At 36.5% G+C, this 22,393-nt stretch overlaps 1 non-coding gene across 1 annotated transcript; it reads left to right on the top strand.

Moving 5' to 3' along the window:
- The first annotated feature begins 315 nt into the window (after positions 1 to 315).
- Positions 316 to 418, top strand: LOC149837780 (small nucleolar RNA R71). Its single transcript, XR_016432310.1, has one exon. It is a non-coding gene; the product is annotated as a small nucleolar RNA R71 (small nucleolar RNA).
- Positions 419 to 22,393: the final 21,975 nt, after the last annotated feature.

Here is a 22,393-nt window from a genome sequence, read left to right as displayed (position 1 = left end):
GTACACACCTGCTGTGTAGTGGATGGTCCTGAGAGAAGCTGGTCCAGCTTCTGAGCAATCATGTCTACCTTGCACTGTAGTGCAGTAGATGGACCAATTTCAAGAACACTAGCTTTCTTCTGAATGCTGGGTGTGGCTCTATCAGAATGAGAACTCGAAGCATGGTGGAGGGAATTCTCAGACAATGTATCAAATAACCTCCATGCTTCGTCCTCGCTTTTCAGCATGAATGTCCCTCCACACGAAGAGTCGATCATCTAACGATTCTTGTCAGACAATCCATCATAGAAGCTCTGCACCAGTTGCCATTTCGGCACCTGATGATGGGGACATTTCCTGAGGAGATCCTTCATTCTCTCCCAGGTCTCATGAAAGCGCTCACCATCTAGCTCTGAAAAGCTAGTGATGGCTCTACGATATTGGTTCGTGCGACCAATGGGAAAGTATTTCCGAAGAAACTCCTGTTGCAACTGATCCCAGGACTCTATTTCTATAGAATCTAAGGACTTTAGCCAATACTTAGCTTTGTCCTTCAATGAAAAGGGGAATAGAGTCAACCTCAAAGCATCATCATCGAAATTCTGTATCTTGACAGTAGAACAAATTTCGAGAAATTCATCTAAATGTCGGTAGGGATCCTTGTGACTAAGGCCATAAAAGGATGGAAGCATCTGAATAATGTTGGCCTTAATCTCATAATGCGGCGCTCCTACATCGGGTCTCCGAATGCAGGATGCCTGAACATAGTCTGTGGGAATGAAGTATTCCCGCAGAGGACGTGAATGAACTGGGGGTGGAGGTGGAGGATCCATGTCAGCCATTGTTGCCGAACTTCGATGAGAATGTAAAATTCTCTCTGGGTTGTCAACAAATGGGTGTAATGGGGTTCCTAAACCTCGTTGCCCCTGCATACACTGGTACTAAGACCAGATGTAAGCGAACGACCTAACTCTAAATCTAAACTAACACTAGTACTAAAATGTAAATAAAACAAATAAGTGTACTAAGAAACAGATATGCTATCTATCTATGTCAGAATTCTATAACTAAATAAATAAATAACAAAGTAACTTATTCTAAAATTCTGAAACAAATAAATACAGGAAATCACAAACTAAGTTTTTCTAAAACCCACCTGTCTAATCGCTCCTTGGAGAATGAGAATTAAGTGAATCCTACAAAGAACAGTACGTGAATCCTATATTTACTAACTATGTTAATCCTATATTCACTTACTAATCCTACTAACTAAAAAGAAAACAATTAATTAACTAAAACCAATTAATAAATCAAACTCTAAGAAATAAAATAATTAATTCGTCGTTCCTCGACAACGGCACCAAATTTTGGTTGATATTTTGGAATGATCTTTTTTTTTAACAAGTATTTGCAATAAACTTAAACTTTGGAAAATCGTCAACCAAAAATATAAAAACCGACTTTCCACAAAGTGGTAAGTTCGGGTCGAATCCTCAGGGAACAGGAATTAATCAAGATATTTCTAAAAAAATTGATTTATTAATTAACAATATCAATCTACAATTATAAAGTTAATGCAACTACAATTAATCACTAAAGTGAAAATGAAAAAAAAGCAATTAAATCTTCTGCTCCACACCAAGGGTATTTTCGTCTTTTCGTCAACTATTCGTTCTTCGCACTTAGAAAATAACCTTGGAAAATAAATATGCTTTTCAACCTAAAAATGCAGAAAAATACAAAGTTTGTATTCTATTCTAACAATGCAAGCAATAACTAAAACTAATTCTAATTTTACGAAAATAATAAAACAAATGCTACTTATCAAACAAAAATTAAATAAAATACTAAATTAATTCTAAAATTAACCAAATTACTTCTACTAATGCTGTATGGTGGTTATGCAGATCCTAAAATGCAGAAACTACTGAAAACAAGCCTAAAATGCTGAATCTAAGGAAATTACGAAAATGCCCCTAACTAGTGCAAAATAGCTTTCTGACAGGTTATCGGAAAACCACTGTTTGACAAGGAAAACGAGGTTCGATTTTCCCGAAATTTGTTTTGTTCTGCAACTGACAGATTAAACAATCTGACAGTTTTTACAGAATGGAAAAAAAATATCTGAAACTCCAGATATAAGCGTTTCAAGTCTGGGAAAGATCAGGATATCGAAAGTCCTGTAATTTAAAATCCAGAAAAAGCAGTTTTCGCAAAACGCTTAAAAATCAGACCAAATCAACTCCGAAAGAGCTGAAATTTGGTCTGAAGTCAAATAACACGTCAGTAAAGTGAATAGAACAAAACGTTTTGGAAAACACTAAATTTTTGCATACGAAATTACGACGGTGCGATGCCTCAAAAATCAGTCTTTTCTTTCAATGCATTATTCACTCTATTAACCTTTTTTACTCAATAAGAATGTAATCTACATGCAATGCAAACTGAATTAATCCTATATGACTGATTATATGCAGATGTTAACTATGATGATGCTAAATGAACTCTACATGAAATATGACATGCGTTTTATGACTATGCGCTAAATGAAATAATAATGCAATTACTATCAAAACACTAAATAATGTAGTTAAATATATGACTAAATGATGTACCTAATATAACTAACTACACTATACTAACTAACTTATCAACAAACGACAAACTAACAAACACACATCAAATCAACAAATATAAATTTTAACTAAACAATTAAAGAAATAACTATACTAGCTAATCTAAAATCACTATGAGTTAAATCTAAAAAATATGGAACTAATATGGAACAATAAGACACGGGTTTGACTAGGACTAGGGTCGGTTGACTAGACTCGATTGACTTAGAATGAATCGGTTTTGACTTAGCTAAGGTTGAGTTAACTTGGTGTAAACACCCCAAAATTTTCAAAATCTTTTAAATATTCCCCCTCAGGTTAAGGGATAAACCTGACCCTCGTTGTCCGGGGTGCTTCCCCCTCAGGTTAAAGGATAAACCTGACCCTCGTTGTCCGAGGTGTTCCCATTCAGGATAAGAGATAATCCTGAGATCGCTCATAGGGGCAACAAATGCTACTTGTGAGAATTCTTTTATAAAGTAAATAAATTCCCTCAAAATTTTCTCCATTGTTTATCAATATTTCATCAAATTTTATTTTCCTTCCATCTGTTTAAATTTTATTCTTTTTCCTGTTCAGGACAAGGGGTTAATCCTGAAAATTGGACCACATACAGCCAAATGTGTTGGTCCATCTAAATCCTAAATCCTAAATCCTAAATCTTGTCATATCTCTTTTAAATTCAAGTCTCAAGTATATCCTAAAAAATCTCTTTCCCTTTCAGGCTAAGGGACAAAACCTGAATCATTGTCTATTATATCCTAAATCCTCATTTAAATGTCTATCAACCTCATTAAATGTTTATCAATCTCATCAAATGTCTTTTATTATCAAAGCCTTCGGGTTACAATTTCATCAGATGTATATCCTTTCCAAAGCCTGCGGGTTACAATTTCATCAATGTATTTCAAGTCCAAAGCCTTCGGGTTACAATTTTATCAAATATCCATCATTTCCAAGCCTTTGGGTCACAACTATATCAATACCAATCATTTTACTAAACAAATCCTGCTTTCGAGCTGGTCGGTCAAACAAATCCTACTTTCGAGCTGGTCGGGCAAACAAAATCCTGCTTTCGAGCTGGTCGGGCAATCAAATCCTGCTTTCAAGCTGGTCGGTCAAATCAAATCCTGCTTTCGAGCTGGTCGCGCAATCAAATCCTGCTTTCGAGCTGGTACTTCCAAAAAATCCTGCTTTCGAGCTGGTACTTCCAAAAAATCCTGCTTTCGAGCTGGTACTTCCAAAAAATCCTGCTTTCGAGCTAGTCGGGCAAACAAAATCCTGCTTTCAAGCTGGTCGGGAAATCAAATCCTGCTTTCGAGCTGGTCGGGCAAACAAATCCTGCTTTCGAGCTGGTCGGTCAATCAAAATCCTGCTTTCGAGCTGGTACTTCCAAAAATCCTGCTTTCGAGCTGGTCGGGCAATCAAATCCTGCTTTTGAGCTGGTCGGGCAAAAAAATCCTGCTTTTGAGCTGGTTAGTCAATCAAAATCCTGCTTTCGAGCTGGTACTTCCACAAATCCTGCTTTCGAGCTGGTACTTCCATCAAAATCCTGCTTTCGAGTTGGTCGGTCAAACAAATCCTGCTTTCGAGCTGGTACTTCCATCAAAATCCTGCTTTTGAGCTGGTCGGTCAAATCAAATCCTGCTTTCGAGCTGGTCGGGCAATAAAATCCTGCTTTTGAGCTGGTCGATCAAAAAAAAAATCTAAATATTCCTTCTCAAGTTTCAACTCAAGGTTTTGTCAAAATTTATATTGAGTGATTATTTCACAAAGGATGCTCAAAAACCTTGCCAATTTTCTAAAAATATGTGTTGATTTCAATATTCTGACTACACCAAAAGAATCACCTCTGATTACCTCTAGTATTTCTTTCCAAAAGGGTGAAACCTTTTGTGGAAAAGAGGTAAAATTCAAATCTTTTCCCTGTTGATCAACCAAAAGGATGAAAGAAATATACTCGATATGATTAGCGAAATAAATATTCAATGACGTTGAAAAGCCAGAAGCGAATTGATATTGATCATGATGCATGTTTAAAGACGGCTATCTGACAATCAGGCAGTAGAAATATCCCGAGCGATAAAAAAGAATCCACTCAATCCATATCTCCTTATCCATTTTTGAGCTGCAATCAAATATCTGCAAAAGGGATCTCTCAATTGTCGTCAAGATGAAGGCGAATTAAGCGAGTAGACCCCTGGGGCCAAAGAAGATTTTGATCATCTACCAAGATGAAGAAGTTTGTGAAGGATCCTTCTAGGGAAAGTTCAGATCACCGTTGAGATGAAGGCGAGTGTGATGGACCTACCGACAAACCCTAAATGATATTTGATTTCTGCTATCATCTAAAGACCTTTTGAGCCAATATCATCAATAGAATCCCTGAGATATAAGAAGAATCGGAACATCTCCAAGATGAAGGAGTTTGTGACGTACACTTCCCCTGAAAAAGAGAGAAAAGTCAGGAACATCCAAACGAAGGATGATGTAAAAGCCAAAAAGCCCAATGACTCAAAAAGAGTGCAAGAAGATCATCATGGAAAAACACCCAGATATCAAACTGCCGAAATTGCCAGAAGTCATACTTTCTTATGCAAAATATTTGTTATCAATATCTTTTCTTTATTTGCTTTTATGAAATTGAGAATATTTCTTCTCTTCTCATATCAGGGAAATGGATAACTTCCTTGAAGAAAATCATCAGCGCTAAAAATTTTGAATTTGACTCTTAAGACCGAGAAGTTAACCTCGTTGGAGGAAATACTCTAGGTAAAAAGATGAAATATCTTTTGCACACATGTGCACACTTTCAAGCATTGAAGTCAACTATAAATTTATCTTATTGGCAAAATTTTCTAGATATTCTAAGAATGAAATAAATATTCAATATCCATTTTTGTGCAACCTAACGTTGTTTTCCAGAAGAGCTACCCCATTCAGTTGAAGTATCTCTCCTGTCCCATCACGGTTTCGAGAAATCCGTATGGTTGTTCCCACTCAGGTTAAGGGTCAAAACCTGTACTCCCTGCGAGAGGTCATTAAATTCAAAAGCTGATTTAGTCTCAGCAATGAGACGTCCAAGTTCATCCCTTTTTCAAAGCTTTAGAGAACCCCATTTCCTTCCTCCTTTCGCAAACCCTCTTCGGATTTGTTCGTCCAAAACTCCGAAGGTCCCATCATGGTTCTTCCCATCAAGGAATCCATGATTTGTATATCCGTCCAGGACAGGATCCCCATTTGAGCTTCATCTCGCGAGACATTCTCTCATAAATATCTCATCAAGGTCCTCGCATATTCCTTTCCCCATTCAGATTATCTTTTTCAAAACTAAATTTCAGTCATTCTTTAGATTTTCTGAATTAAATTCCATATTGATATATTCGAATTCAATTTCGGGCCCGAATCCAGTGTTTTTAATCCGTATTTCCTCAAAATCCGGATCCGAACCCATTTCTGAAGAAATTTTCTCAAAATAGCTTTTAAATTCTCAGAAAAAATCCCTTTTGTAAATATTTTTGCAAAAACACAAAAAATTAGTTTCAATCTTTGTTTTCTCACAAATTTTAGGATTTTATTCTAAAAATTCAAAAATTGAAAGATAACACTTGGCTAAGGTTGACTCGATTAGGCTTGACCTAACTAGTTAGGTTCAGTTTGGTCTATGACTTGACTTAAGATTGGCTAGGGTTAGGTCTAGGTCTTTGTAAACACCCCAAATTTTCACCCTCATCCAGTGTTTGTCCATTTCATAAGTCACTACAGATCATTGCATGTCATTGCATGTATTCTGCATAGCATTGCATGTCATTACATAGCATTGCATCTCATTTTCGAGATCCAACACTCCAGTTTTCAAAACATTCAATCCAGATTTGAATTTTAAAGCTTTATTTTAAAATTAATTTCAAAATCTGGGTTTTTATTCAATACTCTGTCATTTTCCAACCCCAGGACTTTATATTTCAAAATATTTTCTCAAGGAAACAATCTGGATTCATTTCAAATTCAAATTTTAATCGATTTCAATTCACAGATGAGACCCATTGTGGTGGTGTCGCTTCTGAATTCCTCTATTCATTAAATTTCTCAAATTTTTGAAAGTTTCAGTCCGATTAGGACTCTGTCTCAGAGTCCTAATCCAGTCAGGAGTCTGTTTTGAAGTTTGTTTTACTTCCATTTTCAATCTTTTTCGTTTGCTTTCAAAATTTAGGTCATTTTATAGAGTCCAGTTAGTTCAGGACTCTATTTTAGAGTTCGGACGAGTTAGGAGTCTAACCCTGACTGTGTTTTCTGACTTATTTCATCATTTCTTGATAAAATCTTTTGAAAATTCTTTTATTTGGCTTTTAAAATCTAAAATCTCAGAGTCCTAAGAGTTCAGGACTCTAACCCGGAGTTCCAGTTCGCTTGAGACCCTATTTTCAAAGATCTTGAATTTCAAATACTGATTTTAACCCCTTTTCAAAGCCATTTTCAGTGTTTATTTCAAAAATGTTCAAAATTCGATGTGGGCCCACTCAGTTGGCACCATATCCAGAGGAATTCTAACTCAGTTAGGACCTTATTCCATTTCAAAAATCCTAATTTTAAGTTTACTTTTGAAAATCTTTTGAAAACTCCTTCAATTTCAAGTTTTAAAATCACTTTTTGAAAAACTCAAGTAGGGCCCACTCGGGGTGGCGCCATATTCGAGTAAGTCAGGGCTAGACTAGGGTTAGTTGATGTTTTGGTTAGTGTTAGAGATTTAGAAGAGTCAAAACCATTTTGAAAACTCATTTTGAAAATTAGTTTTTAAAACTAGTGTTTTTAAATGTTTTTAAAGGTGTTTTAAAAACCCAAATGTGAAAGATGCCAAGTGGCATCACATTTGGGGGTTTTCTAGGTTTAGTTAGGGGCTAATTAGGGATTAATTAGAGTCCCAACTAGGTTAGAAAACCACAAAAAATCGTTGCCTTTAGTGGATTTATTAGAAAGAGTCCTAAAAAAATGAAAAAACCTCTTAATTAACCCTAATTAAGTGACTTTTTGAAAAACTATAAAAAGGGACCTAAGGGGGGCCAAAAGGAGGGCTTTTCTCTCAAATTTTCGTGGCCTCTCTCTCCTATCCAGCACCTCGACCTTCCTCCATTGCAGCTGCAAGCACCAAGGTAATATTTTTAATATTTTTTTAGTTTTATTTAATACTTTTTCATGTTTTAAATCAATTTTAGCCATTGGTGTCATCCCCTTCATGGATTAAACCATGGATTCAAGTCCAAGAACCTCAAGAGAGGTTCAAGAAAGTGATCTAACTATATTTCATGGTGTTTACAGGGATTCTAATCCACTAGAATCAATTTTAACATGGGTCTTTACATTATTAACCAATAAAACATGTGATTTACCCTTTTAATGGGTTAAATCCATGCTTTTAAAGGTAACATCAAATTCCAGCCATTGATTCCCTAAGTTTTATTTATTCATGTGTTTTTTTATGTTGATTACACATTTTCTAGCATATAAATAATTTTTATTTACTGTTTTATGGTTTGTTTTATTGTTTTTCATTAATTAATGCATATTTTCTCAAGTTTCTTAGATTTCTGTGTGTTTTTAATTTAGAACAGAAAAGAGCATGCTGTTTCGGATTGAAATACTTGATGTTTATTTCTGATTTTTTTATATGTGATGCTTGAATATGTTATTGATATACTGTAAAAAAATCAGAGTTTTTGAATCTCGGGAACCCTGTCAAAAAAATCAGACATCAAATCGGGTTTTTAAAGTTTTAAAATCGTGGTTAAAATCAAGAAGGTAACTTGCTGTTATGATATTTCTCTCATCTTATATCCGATTTTAGATATGTAAAATGCTATGGATTCACATTGAATAGATCTGTCTACTGTGAAATTTTCAGAATTTTTTATTACAGTTTAGTATTTTTCCTCTTTTAGAGAATCTGTTTTTAAATTTAAAACTCGTTAGGGTTTACCAAAACCCTAATCAGACTTGTGTTCTTTATAAATCCCAAACCAAAGATCCGATTCATGATCTGTAAAAAGTGAGTATTCTTATTTTTATGTCTAATGTTCACCACTAAAATTTCAGAGATTTTTGTTTAAGATTGCTATTTATGTCTGTATTTTCAATCTGGAATAGCTGTTTTAATCCCTGTTAAGAGTAATATATTTTAGCTCAGATTGCCGGAAGGGTTTCTCCCTAACCGGAGATGATTTTTCCGATCTGTAAATTGGGAAATCTCTGTTTTTCTTCTTAGTTAGTCTCTGTAAAATTTCATAAATTTCCATGGAGATTTGACCCCTGGTTCAGGTCTTGTACTGAGACTGGTTGGTGAATTAGGTCAAAATAGCATATTTTTAGGGTTTAATGCAATTTTCGGATTAATTTAATGTCAAAAAATTATTTTTTAATTCCAATTCGATATTAGGGTTATAAAAAGTGCAGGTACCAATTTTTATGGATTTTGGAATCCATTTGATGGCTGAATCAAGTAAATTGCAAAACCGGGTTCCTGAAAGATCCAAAAACACTGCAAAAATCACAAAATTTGTGATATTCATGGATTTTTGTGCATAAGCATATATTTTTAGGGTTTAATCATGTTCATAATCATATTAGGATGCTTTAGATTTAATTTTGTGCTCATTTGATTTCATTTAGTGCATAAAACCTAAGTTTTTACCAAAATCTCTTTCTAAAAACCCTGATTTCAAGGCCATAGTCTTGCTATCGGGGGCAATTTGGTCATTTGACCTAAATTTCGAAATCCCTAACCCTAATTTCATATTTTTAATCATGTCATAGCATATTTGGTTTGAGTTTATTCCATTCAAATTTCAAAACTTGCATTTTATCAAAATATCTTTCTAAAAACCTTAATTTCAAGGCCATAGTCTTGTTATTAGGGGTATTTTGGTCATTTGGACCCCAATTTCGAAATTCCATATCTTATATTCATATTTATTCAATTTTATTTCATATTTTATCATTTTGATTTAAGGGAATCATGGCAAAAAGGCTTATATCTAGCAAAATCCAGCAATTTCCTGATATTGTTGGATAAATCTAGAAAAGCCAACATATTTTCATTAACCAAGTTTTCTAGTTTTGCAGGTACATTGAAGACTTTATTTTTTTATGTATTTAAATTTCAATAGTGATGTAAACTAAATTAAACTTTGGAATAAGAATTTACATTTCCTGCTTAGCTTAGGTTGCATTGCATATAGTTTATTTTTATAATTTTAATGTGTGATGGATGATGATTCATGCATAATTTTACAAATCCACCATGGTCTACACGAATGGCACATGCACCAGCTTCTATGAAGTTTATAAACTTGGTGGAATTCGTATTTATGGCCATAGTCAGAATACGAATGATGCTTAGATTTATGATCTTCACATTAGCCACATTCAGCCTACACTCTTAGGCTAACTTCAAAATGCACTGCATTTCTCAAAAATACAAAAGTATTTCTCAATTCCTCAAAATCCATATTCATTCATTTCATGCATTTGCCAATTCCAATTCAAATTCTAAGTCAAGAAAATTGAATTCCTCAAAATCTTCTAAGTCTTATAGCAAAATCGATTTTCCTAAAAGCATTGAATTTCAAAGAATTTCATTTTCTCAAAATTTTCTAAGTCATATGGAGAAATCGATTTTCTCAGAATATGAAAATCTCAATGTATGTTTCAAGTATTTCTCAAGTTCAAAATTCGAAATTTCAAGTTATATTTTCAAGTTCAAAGTTTGAATTCAGAGAAACCAAGTCTCTCAGAATCGATTTTCACCAAATGTCAAGGATTCCTCAAAATCGATTTTATTTTTCTCAGAAGTACATTTCAAATCCCAATTCACGATTTTCCATGTGATACCTATTCTAAATATTTCAATCATTCAAAGCAAACATCATGTTTTCAAAATGTGCATTTTCTGAAAATTCATAGCACATGTCTGATTCTATGTGCATTTAGAAATTAGAATATGATTTAGACAAGTTGAATAGAGTAGAGCATAAGATTGATCCTTGGTTCAATTACCCCTGTTAAAGGTGGCAGGAACGGTTGAACCTCGTACCGACAGGCGAGTCCCATTCTACGGAATTTTCCCGTATTTTAAAAACGGAGGCGAGTTATTTTCAAAAACTTTTTCAAAGGTCAGTTTGACTTGCAAAAGTTAAAATTTTGTGATGATAACAGGTTTGGCGACCGTGATGGGACCTGTCTTTGCCTGATCAATCTAATGCTCTACTTAGTTCAAATTGTCAAAATCGATTTCCATGGAATGTCAGCTTTGCTTTATGATATCATGTGAACCTAGGAGCCTAGACTTGAACCCAGCTGACATGGAATGCATATAGACTAGGTATGGTTTGGTAGGACCATATTGAGGAGAATTATTCATGCTCACATAGACTTAGGTCTAATACAACACTCCTCAATTTAGGAATTGTATGAAAACAATGTTTGCTTCTTCAAAATTTTCAAAATCTCTATCTCTTTAGGTTTTAGAGCCTTCTGATTTGATTGCATGTGCTCATGTTTTCAAAAACCACCCCACCTATATTGTCCCGGTCTTCACGTTGCTGGGCTCTCTTCCAGAACCATAGTTTGGGACAGAGCCTCACAACTGGGCCACTTATTTGGGTGAAAACCCCCCTGCCACGTACCAAGGGCCATAGTCTAACGTATATCGGCAAGTGCTCAAGGATGTTGGAAAACTTGAACCTAGAACCGGAGAAATTGATTTTATGCCACGTACATCGAGCCTTGGCTTGAGTATATAGGCATAACTGGATTGGATACAGTTGATCTGAACCTTAGAGTTAGGATTAAGGTCCTACAGCTATTTCAAAATTTGTGCATCTAGAGTCAGCTTTTAGGGAATGCTGTATGTGCATACTTATTTGTGCAGAATGTGATTGAATATGTTATAGTCATATTTTCTAAAAATACTGGACGATTTTTCAAAATTCCCCAGTCCATGTCCATGTACTGTCTATGTTTTAAATCCTGGACGATTTTCAAAACACTTCATTTTATAAAATACTTCCTTATATTTCATTAAACCCTGGACGATTTTCATAAAATTCCTCCATTTTCTTCAAAACTCCGGGTGATTTCCCATCTTTCCTGTCTTCTGGATCTCGAATTTCCTGCTTTATTTTTATCCTGCCTGCATTTTCCTCAAAATTCCTGTATTTTCCAAGTCTTATTCCAAATTTTCCATGTTTTCCAGTCTATTCTGATGGCATCCAGTCAGCTTGATTCAGTCTTCCCTGAGGGTCACATCTCCTACGAGGTGCGACAACGTCTTCCCGAACATCGAGTCCTCAGCACCGGATCCTTCTTTCCCCGGTGGTATTATTCATGGTTCAAGAACTTCTCTCGTATGTTTCCGGACCATCTGGACGAGTGTGGATTGGAACTGGCGTCCGCAGTGGGAAAGTAGACAGTCAATGTTAACTTGATCCATGCACTAGCAGAGCGGTGGAATCCGAGCACTTCTACCTTCTGGTTCTCGTGGGGCGAGATGACAGTACTGATGGATGAATTTTCAGAGATTATGGGATTGCCCGAGCCAGCCGGTCAGCCTGGAGATCCATTGGAAAAATAGTTTTTGATTAATATTAAGGGTCTGGACCCTAAGGATGCCTTAGCTCGCATGACAGGACGCAAGTCTTGGCCATTGATAGAGGAGGATGGAAACAAATATGTGGACCTGCTCGAAATCTATAGACAGTATGGAACATTTGCAGAAGTCAGCTCGTTGTCTAGGACAGCTCGAGAAAGAATTCAGCACGCGATGGTTCTGTGCACGGTGGGATTAGCTTTCTTTCCCGACGGACGAAATTACATAGATATCAGGATAGTTCAGCTTCTAAGGAGATGGGGAAGTCGACAGACCAGCCGCCTCTCGATTGCCATGGCCGCACTGGCCTTTCTATACCGAGGGTTGATCTGTTTCACACTCGGAGAGTCGATCCTAGTCGAAGGGTGCACCTATGCCTTGCAGTCTTGGTTCCTCCGGCATGTGCCAGTCCGAGCCAGTTCCTTCAGATACAATGGTGAAAAGCTTCTTCCAGTTGCGCGATATCGGTTCTTGATCGACAACCTTCAGGAGGAAGAGGTCGTATGGGATTACTTTGATCGTCAGGAATCACCTCCTAGATACACTTATGCTCATGGCAAGCGATTCAGACTACTTGGCCCCTTCTTCTGCGCATACTATCATCCAGAGCGGTGTGTCAGGCAGTTCTCTCAGAGGCAGAAGCGCGTAGAGATTCGTCCACTAGCAGGGGTTCTGCCAGAATTCAACCTCGCATCAGATCAGTGGTCCGGAGCATACCATTCTGCCAGACATGGCTGGGATTCCTTTGTCAATCTTACTATTTTTCCTGGTCCTCGAGTGTCCTCTGATTATCCAGGGTGGTGGAAAATTGTTTGTCCCCCTCCCCTCTGTCAAGAGTATTATTGATAAAATCATGTTTTTCCCCTCAATAAAATTCCTTTATTTTATATCTCATCTTGGTTTGACGACCTCGCCTAGGTAACAAGGCATATTTCCAGTTGTTTATTTTGCAAAGAATAGCAGCGCAATTGTCGTAATTCCAGCGACGACTCAATCCCTAGTAATGGGATACTCTTTCAATTGTCTACCAAAATTCTCAACAAATATTTTCCTTCAACCAAATTTCCTTCAAAAGCCTAATCATCAGTTCTACCTTGCAGAGAGCATCAGTAACATTCAGGAGAACATTTGTGATACTCGATGGGTCAGACAAGGTCCGAAAAGAAAACCTCATCAGTTGAAGGCGTTGCATACTCAGTCACTTCAGAAGAGGAAATGGACTCACCCCGATCAGTCAGAAGTCAAGGTCAGCAAGCAGAGGATGATGTTGATCCTCAGATATATGCTATGTTCAAAGAGATGATGACCAAAATGTTGACAGAACAAGCTGAAGCTAGTACAGAAAAGATCCAGGTCAAGCAGAGGGCAAAAGGCCGGTCAGCCAAGAAAGTTTTAAAACTATCCAAGAAATATATCCAACTCAAGGATACATCTGATGAGTCAGAATCAGTAGGCGGCATTGATAAAGAGTATGAAGTCTGGCAAGCACTTCAAAGATCCCCTCATAGGCAAGGGACAACCTATAAAGGGAAAAATCAAGCAATGGATGATCCGTTCCAAATACATCTGAAGGAAATAGCAAAGAAGATTAAAGATTTGCAAGCCCGCGACAAGGGCAAGAAGGTCTTCAGGAGCAAAGATTTCTACAAGAGCATCACTCCTGTCAGGAATAATCAAGATTCAAAAAAGACAAATTCTGTTAAGTCCCACCGCGAGGGGTGCAAGGATAACAAGGGCAATCATACAAGTCAGAAAGAGAAATCTTTAAAGCAGAGTAAAAAATTGAGTCAACAAAAAGAGAAGAAAAAGCATGACGGTTGGGGTTACGATCGCGAATTCACTCCTCTAGATCAGCCCCTCGAAGAGGTCCTTGAATACATGCTGAGCAAAGGAATGGTTAAGCTTCCAAGAATTGCTAATCCTCTGGTTGCCCTAGGGAAATGGAAAGACCGCTTCTGCAAATTCCACCAAACAACGGGGCACGATATTGAACATTGTTTTGTCTTTAAGAATATCATCCAAGATCATATCGACAAGAATCTCTTCATTGAAAATGAGAAAGAGTACTGGTCAACTGTCTTATCCAAGTCTCAGCAAAAATCAAGTACTCGACAAGAGATGCAGCGTGATGATCCAAACCAGGACCACAAGATGGCCCCGTTAGATCAAATACTCGAGAGTTTCTTGGAATACATGCACACAAAAGATACAGTCGGGTCTCTGAAGGCTCACTCCACATTTTCTACCAATTCTACCAGAAGTAGCAATGGACAAAACAAAAGAGGAGGTAGAAAAAATCATACTGGAGGCTCAGGAAATCCAAACTCAGAGAAAAATGACCTCGCAAGTCGGAAGGATAAAATGGACAAGTGAGATGGAAAGTCTTCCTCAAGCGTCCAATTCGAATTAAAATTCCAAAGAAAACCAAAGCATGATGGTTGGGGGTACGATCGCAATTTTACTCCCTTAGAACAGCCACTGGAGCAAGTTCTGGAATACATGATAGCCAAAGGGAAGGTTAGACTCCCCAAGATAGCAAATCCTCCTGTGACCATGGGAAGGTTTAAAGATCAGTTCTGCAAATTTCATCGGGCAATGGGTCACGATACCGAGCATTGTTTTGTCCTTAAAAATATTATCCAAGACGTCATTGACAAGAATATTCTCGTTGGAGATGAAAAGGAGGACCATTCATCCTGATCATGTTTCTCCCCAATCATTCAAAAAATTGATAACACTAGCACTTTCCTAATTTCTCATCTTGCTTTTATTATTTCAAAGGGATGATGTAATCTCGTCTGTCTTCCCTCTATTTGTTACCTTTCCTTCAATACATCAATAAAGTTGTCAGTTTTTCTCGCAAGCTCGGTGCCATTTTTTTATTCTCCTCGGCAAAATGTTCTCTTATGAGGAATGACCTCTTCAGAGTCTCTTCTGAATCAATCAAAAGCCAATTGTCGTGTCACCTTCAGAGAGCGCTCCTCAAACATCAATCATTTATCCTTTTGTTCAAATTCTTCTTTCCCAGTTACACTGAGGCATTTTCAAAATTTCCATTTTATCTTCAAAACTTTCTGTATGCAGGCAGGATAAACAAATCTCTCATTTCACGTACTTGTGCACGCATGTGCACCCATTTACATTCATGTGCATTTGCATACATTCATTCGCATTCATCTGCATCAATTTGCATTTGCATCGATTACCCATTCAGGATAAGGGATAAATCCTGAGACCCCGACATTTGTCTAGGTCAGCGTGAGGGTAAAAGATTGAAAATCTCATATTACAATCATCAAGCGCTTTCTAAACACCAACCTTTTTCAAGTTCGTCCTGCGGGTCGAGTTTTTATCAAAACCATTTTTACCGGTCAACCTTCGGGTGAAGCGAACTTTCTAAATCCAGTTTTCACTGGTCGAACTTCTTAAATCCAGTTTTTACTGGTCGAACTTCCTAAATCCGGTTTTTACTGGTCGAACTTCCTAAATCCAGTTTTCACTGGTCGAACTTCCTAAATCCAGTTTTCGCTGGTCGAACTTCCTAAATCCGGTTTTTACTGGTCGAACTTCTTGAATCCAGTTTTTACTGGTCGAACTTTCTAAATCCGGTTTTTACTGGTCGAACTTCCTAAATCCGGTTTTTACTGGTTGAACTTCCTAAATCCGGTTTTTACTGGTCGAACTTCTTGAATCCAGTTTTTACTGGTCGAACTTCTTGAATCCAGTTTTTACTGGTCGAACTTCTTGAATCCAGTTTTCACTGGTCGAACTTCCTGAATCCAGTTTTCACTGGTCGAACTTCCTAAATCCGGTTTTTACTGGTCGAACTTCCTAAATCCGGTTTTTACTGGTCGAACTTCCTAAATCCGGTTTTTACTGGTCGAACTTCCTGAATCCAGTATTCACTGGTCGAACTTCCTGAATCTGGTTTTTACTGGTCGAACCCTCTAAATTCAGTATTCACGGGTCAGACTTTTTCAAAGCCCAGCGTTCGTGCGGGTACTTTTTTTTAAAAAATCCAGTGCTCATGCTGGTATCCTTCCAAAATCCAGTGCTCGTACTGGTAGCCTTTTAAAGTTCAGTGCTCGAACTGGTATCCTTTAAAAATCCAGTGCTCATACTGGTAATCTTTCAAAATCCAGTGCTCGTACTGGTAACCTTCCAAAATCCAGCGCTCGTACTGGTAACCTTTTAAAACCCAGTGCTCGTACTGGTAATCTTTTAAAACCCAGTGCTCGCACTGGTAATCTTTTAAATACCAGTGCTCGTATTGGTAATCCTTTTAAAATCCAACGCTCGTACTGGTAACCTTTTAAAACCCAGTGCCCGTACTGGTAATCTTTTAAAACCTAGTGCTCGTACTGGTAATCTTTTAAATACCAGTGCTCGTACTGGTAATCTTTTTAAAACCCAGTGCTCGTACTGGTAATCTTTTAAATACCAGTGCTCGTACTGGTAATCTTTTAAAACCCAGTGCTCGTACTGGTAACCTTTTAAAACCCAGTGCTCGTACTGGTAACCTTTTAAAACCCAGTGCTCATATTGGTACTCTTCCAAAATCTGATGCTCGTACTAGTTGAACTAGTCCCAAATGTCATCTTTATACTTATCAACTTTTCTTTCCTTTAAATGTCTTGAATTGGTCTAGAAGAGTCGAGTTCCAATTCGAATCTTCTTCCAAATCCAATTCAGAATTGGTGTAGAAAATCCAAGTCCCGACTTGAATTTTCTTACAAATCCAATTCGTATAATTTTCTTTCCTCTAGATTCTAGAATTGGTCTAGAAGAGTCGAGTTCCGATTCGAATCTTCTTCCAAATCCAATTCAGAATTGGTCTAGAAAATCCAAGTCCCGACTTGAATTTTCTTACAAATCCAATTCGTATAATTTTCTTTCCTCTAGATTCTAGAATTGGTCTAGAAGAGTCGAGTTCCGATTCGAATCTTCTTCCAAATCCAATTCAGAATTGGTCTAGAAAATCCAAGTCCCGACTTGAATTTTCTTACAAATCCAATTCGTATAATTTTCTTTCCTCTAGATTCTAGAATTGGTCTAGAAGACTCGAGTTCTGATTCGAATCTTCTTCCAAATCCAATTCAAAATTGGTCTAGAAAATCAGAGTTCCGACTCGAATTTTCTTTCAAATCCAATTCGCTTAGCTTTCCTTTACAAGTTTAAACTTCTACTCAAACTATCTTGCAAGTTCGTCTAGAAGATCCGAGTTCCGACTCGAATTGTCTTTCAAAATCCAATTCATCTAGTTTTCCTTGAAGAGTTGAATTCTGATTCGAATCTTCCCTCAAAAACCCACTTTAGCACCTGGTCCATTCAAAGCTCACAAGTTGGAATCATTCCTTCTTAAGCTATGATCCTTAAGTTGAATTCCTATGGAATTGATAGTTCGTAGGTCGAACCCCTGCGAAACCAATGCTGTTCTAAATTGAACCAATGTCGTTCGTAGGCTGAATCCCTACAGAACCCATGTCGTTCCCAGTGAACCAATGTCGTTCTCAATTGAACCAATGTCGTTCTTAGGCTGAATACCTATCAAACTCATGTTGTTCCCAGTGAACCAATGTCATTCTCAATTGAACCAATGTCATTCTTAGGATGAATCCCTACAGAACCCATGTCGTTCCCAGTGAACCAATGTCGTTCTCAATTGAACCAATGTCGTTCTTAGGCTGAATACCTATCGAACTCATGTTGTTCCCAGTGAACCAATGTCGTTCTTAGGCTGAATACCTATCGAACTCATGTTGTTCCCAGTGAACCAATGTCATTCTCAATTGAACCAATGTCATTCTTAGGATGAATCCCTACAGAACCCATGTCGTTCCCAGTGAACCAATGTCGTTCTCAATTGAACCAATGTCGTTCTTAGGCTGAATACCTATCGAACTCATGTTGTTCCCAGTGAACCAATGTCGTTCTCAATTGAACCAATGTCGTTCTTAGGCTGAATACCTATCGAACTCATGTTGTTCCCAGTGAACCAATGTCATTCTCAATTGAACCAATGTCATTCTTAGGATGAATCCCTACAGAACCCATGTCGCTTCCAGTAGACCAAATCACAATTTTGATCTCCAGGTCATCCAATATCCTATTTCCAATTTCTGAGTCTCTCCTTTGGGGAAAGAAGAGGAGAATCTAGCCACGGATGTGTCATTTAGATCTCAAGTGATTTCTTTCACCAAGGATTTCAGGAATATTTTGCCAATTTGTCATGAAAAATAGTTGTTGATCTCAAAATCTTTATTGCACAAAATTATTACCTTAGAATACCCTCAGTATTACTTCTGAAAGGACAATGCTTTCGCGAAAAAGGATTCAAAGTTCAAAATCTTTCTATTGGCCAACCAAAAGGATGAAGAATAAATCCGCGATATGGCCAGTAAAGAGAATTCAATGTTGTTGCCAAGCCATGAGTGATTGATATTGATCGCAGTCAATGGCATATTTTTAAAGACCATTCTTGAAAAATAAAGCAGTCGAAATATCCTAGGTGATACAGAAAAATCCACTCAATTCTCATATCTCCTCAAACACCCAAGCTGCAATTAAATATCTGCAAAAGGGATCTCTCAATTGTCGTCAAGATGAAGGCGAATTAAGCGAGTCGACCCCCGGGGCCAAAGAAGATTTGGATCATCTCCAAGATGACGGAGTTTGTGACGGATCCTTCCAGGGAAAGTTCAGATCACCGTCAAGATGAAGGCGAGTGTGATGAGCCTACCGACAAACCCTAAAAGATATTTAATTTCTGCTATCATCAAGAGATTCCCAACCAATGAGCCAATAACTATCAAGATAATCTCTGAGAGAAAAGAAGGATCGGAACATCTCTGAGATGAAGAAGTTTGTGACGTACCCTTCCAAAAAATAAAGAGAGAAAAAGCTAGGACATCTCCAAAATGAAGGATGATGTAATTCCCGAAAAATCCAAGAGAGCTCCAATTCTGTAAAAAAAAAAAAAAAGAGTGCAGAAAGATCATCATGAGAAGAGAATCCCAGGATATCAGACTGTCGAATCTATCAAGAATCTTCTTTAATTTTGTGAAATTCTTTTATCAATATCCTTTCGCTAATAGCTCTCGCAATATCAAGAATACATTCTTTTCCGTTTATATCAATGAAATTGATAGCCTCCTTGAAGGAAAGTCAATTGCAAGTAATTTGAATTCGAATCTTGATTCTACGGAGTTAAGCCCAGTCGAAGGTAATACTTTAGGTAGAAAAGAGGGAATATTTTTCATATATATATGTGCTTATCATTCTTGAATTAACTATAATTTTTTATCTTATTGGCAATCTTTTTAAGTTATCCTGACATGAAGTGAGAACTTGATGTTTATTTTGATGTATCCAGGCGTTGTTGTTATCCCTTTTAGGATCGGATGATGGGAGTTGTCCAAGATCCTTCTCTTCTTGTTTTGATCTGAGTGTAACACCCCAATTTTTATAACCCGAAATTGGTGGAAATTTTTTTTTTTTTTTTTGAAATACATTTAAATCTTTTAGCAGTTAACAGCGGAAAAACACATTGGGCATAAAACTTGGCGTGCTACTTCAGATGAATGCTTGCAAACATATACTTATGGAATTTAAACTTTAACAACTAATTAACTATGCATCAAATAAAATTCAAGTTTCACAATATCTAAAATTAATCACATTTGTCCTTGAATTGAATTAAATTAAAATCAGAGTTTAGAATTCATGAAGCAGAGGAAAGGTAGGCTCAGTCCCCGTCGCAACCTTCCGCCTTCGCACGTAAGTACCTACTCATTACCTGAAAATTTTTAAACCATATAGGGTGAGACAACATGTCTAAGTAGAGTAATTATGCTAAACTTGTAAGACAGAATAACAAGACAATGATTTCAATAGAAATTTCATGGTTTAACATTTAATTTAACTTAAACAATCATACAACAAATCATGCATGTTTAGAATTTTCATATTTAACAGAAAGACATAAATTCATACATTCAAGATACAAAATGCATGAACCATTAAAATGCATGACTTACTATATGCAGAAGCTCTTTCAATGCATGCATATTTTCTTATCTTTAGTTATATTTTCTTAATTAGATGATGCATGTGATGCCAAATTAATGCACACACCATTTAAGTTATCACTTCTTAGCCCTGCTGATACGACACAGGCAGACATTCTCAGATCAAGACCATGACACATGATGTGTTTTACATACAGGGGTGGCTTTAGCCTGGCCAGGTCCATTCACTAAGACATTTTCAGTACGCTTGAGACCCTATTTTCAAAGATCTTGAATTTCAAATACTGATTTTAACCCCTTTTCAAAGCCATTTTCAGTGTTTATTTCAAAAATGTTCAAAATTCGATGTGGGCCCACTCAGTTGACACTATATCCAGAGGAATTCTAACTCAGTTAGGACCTTATGCCATTTCAAAAATCCTAATTTTAAGTTTACTTTTGAAAATCTTTTGAAAATCTTTTGAAAACTCCTTCAATTTCAAGTTTTAAAATCACTTTTTGAAAAACTCAAGTAGGGCCCACTCGGGGTGGCGCCATATTCGAGTAAGTCAGGGCTAGACTAGGTTAGTTGATGTCTTGGTTAGTGTTAGAGGTTTAGAAGAGTCAAAACCATTTTGAAAACTCATTTTGAAAATTAGTTTTTAAAACTAGTGTTTTTAAATGTTTTTAAAGGTGTTTTAAAAACCCAAATCTGAAAGATGCCAAGTGGCATCACATTTGAGGGTTTTCTAGGTTTAGTTAGGGGCTAATTAGGGATTAATTAGAGTCCCACCTAGGTTAGAAAACCACAAAAAATCATTGCCTTTAGTGGATTTATTAGAAAGAGTCCTAAAAAAATGAAAAAACCTCTTAATTAACCCTAATTAAGTGACTTTTTGAAAAACTATAAAAAGGGACCTAAGGGGGGCCAAAAGGAGGGCTTTTCTCTCAAATTTTCGTGGCCTCTGTCTCCTCTCCAGCACCTCCACCTTCCTCCATTGCAGCTGCAAGCACCAAGGTAATATTTTTAATATTTTTTTAGTTTTATTTAATACTTTTTCATGTTTTAAATCAATTTTAGCCATTGGTGTCATCCCCTTCATGTATTAAACCATGGATTCAAGTCCAAGAACCTCAAGAGAGGTTCAAGAAAGTGATCTAACTATATTTCATGGTGTTTACAGGGATTCTAATCCACTAGAATCAATTTTAACATGGGTCTTTACATTATTAACCAATAAAACATGTGATTTACCCTTTTAATGGGTTAAATCCATGCTTTTAAAGGTAACATCAAATTCCAGCCATTGATTCCCTAAGTTTTATTTATTCATGTGTTTTTTTATGTTGATTACACGTTTTCCAGCATATAAATAATTTTTATTTACTGTTTTATGGTTTGTTTTATTGTTTTTCATTAATTAATGCATATTTTCTCAAGTTTCTTAGATTTCTGTGTGTTTTTAATTTAGAACAGAAAAGAGCATGCTGTTTCGGATTGAAATACTTGATGTTTATTTCTGATTTTTTTATATGTGATGCTTGCATATGTTATTGATCTACTGTAAAAAAATCAGAGTTTTTGAATCTCGGGAACCCTGTCAAAAAAATCAGACATCAAATCGGGTTTTTAAAGTTTTAAAATCGTGGTTAAAATCAAGAAGGTAACTTGCTGTTATGATATTTCTCTCATCTTATATCCGATTTTAGATATGTAAAGTGCTATGGATTCACATTGAATAGATCTGTCTACTGTGAAATTTTCAGAATTTTTTATTACAGTTTAGTATTTTTCCTTCTTTAGAGAATCTGTTTTTAAATTTAAAACTCGTTAGGGTTTACCAAAACCCTAATCAGACTTGTGTTCTTTATAAATACCAAACCACAGATCCGATTCATGATCTGTAAAAAGTGAGTATTATTATTTTTATGTCTACTGTTCACCACTAAAATGTCAGAGATTTCTGTTTAGGATTTCTATTTATGTCTGTATTTTCTATCTGGAATAGCTGTTTTAATCCCTGTTAAGAGTAATATATTTTAGCTCAGATTGCCGGAAAGGTTTCTCCCTAACCGGAGATGATTTTTCCGATATGTAAATTGGGAAATCTCTGTTTTTCTTCTTAGTTAGTCTCTGTAAAATTTCATAAATT

Source organism: Nuphar pumila, chromosome 5 (genome assembly GCF_984573655.1).
Source record: "Nuphar pumila chromosome 5, dmNupPumi1.hap1.1, whole genome shotgun sequence".
NCBI classification, from domain to species: Eukaryota; Viridiplantae; Streptophyta; class Magnoliopsida; order Nymphaeales; family Nymphaeaceae; genus Nuphar; species Nuphar pumila.
Note: the sequence above shows the minus strand (reverse complement) of the source record. Positions and strands in the feature narration are given on the sequence as shown.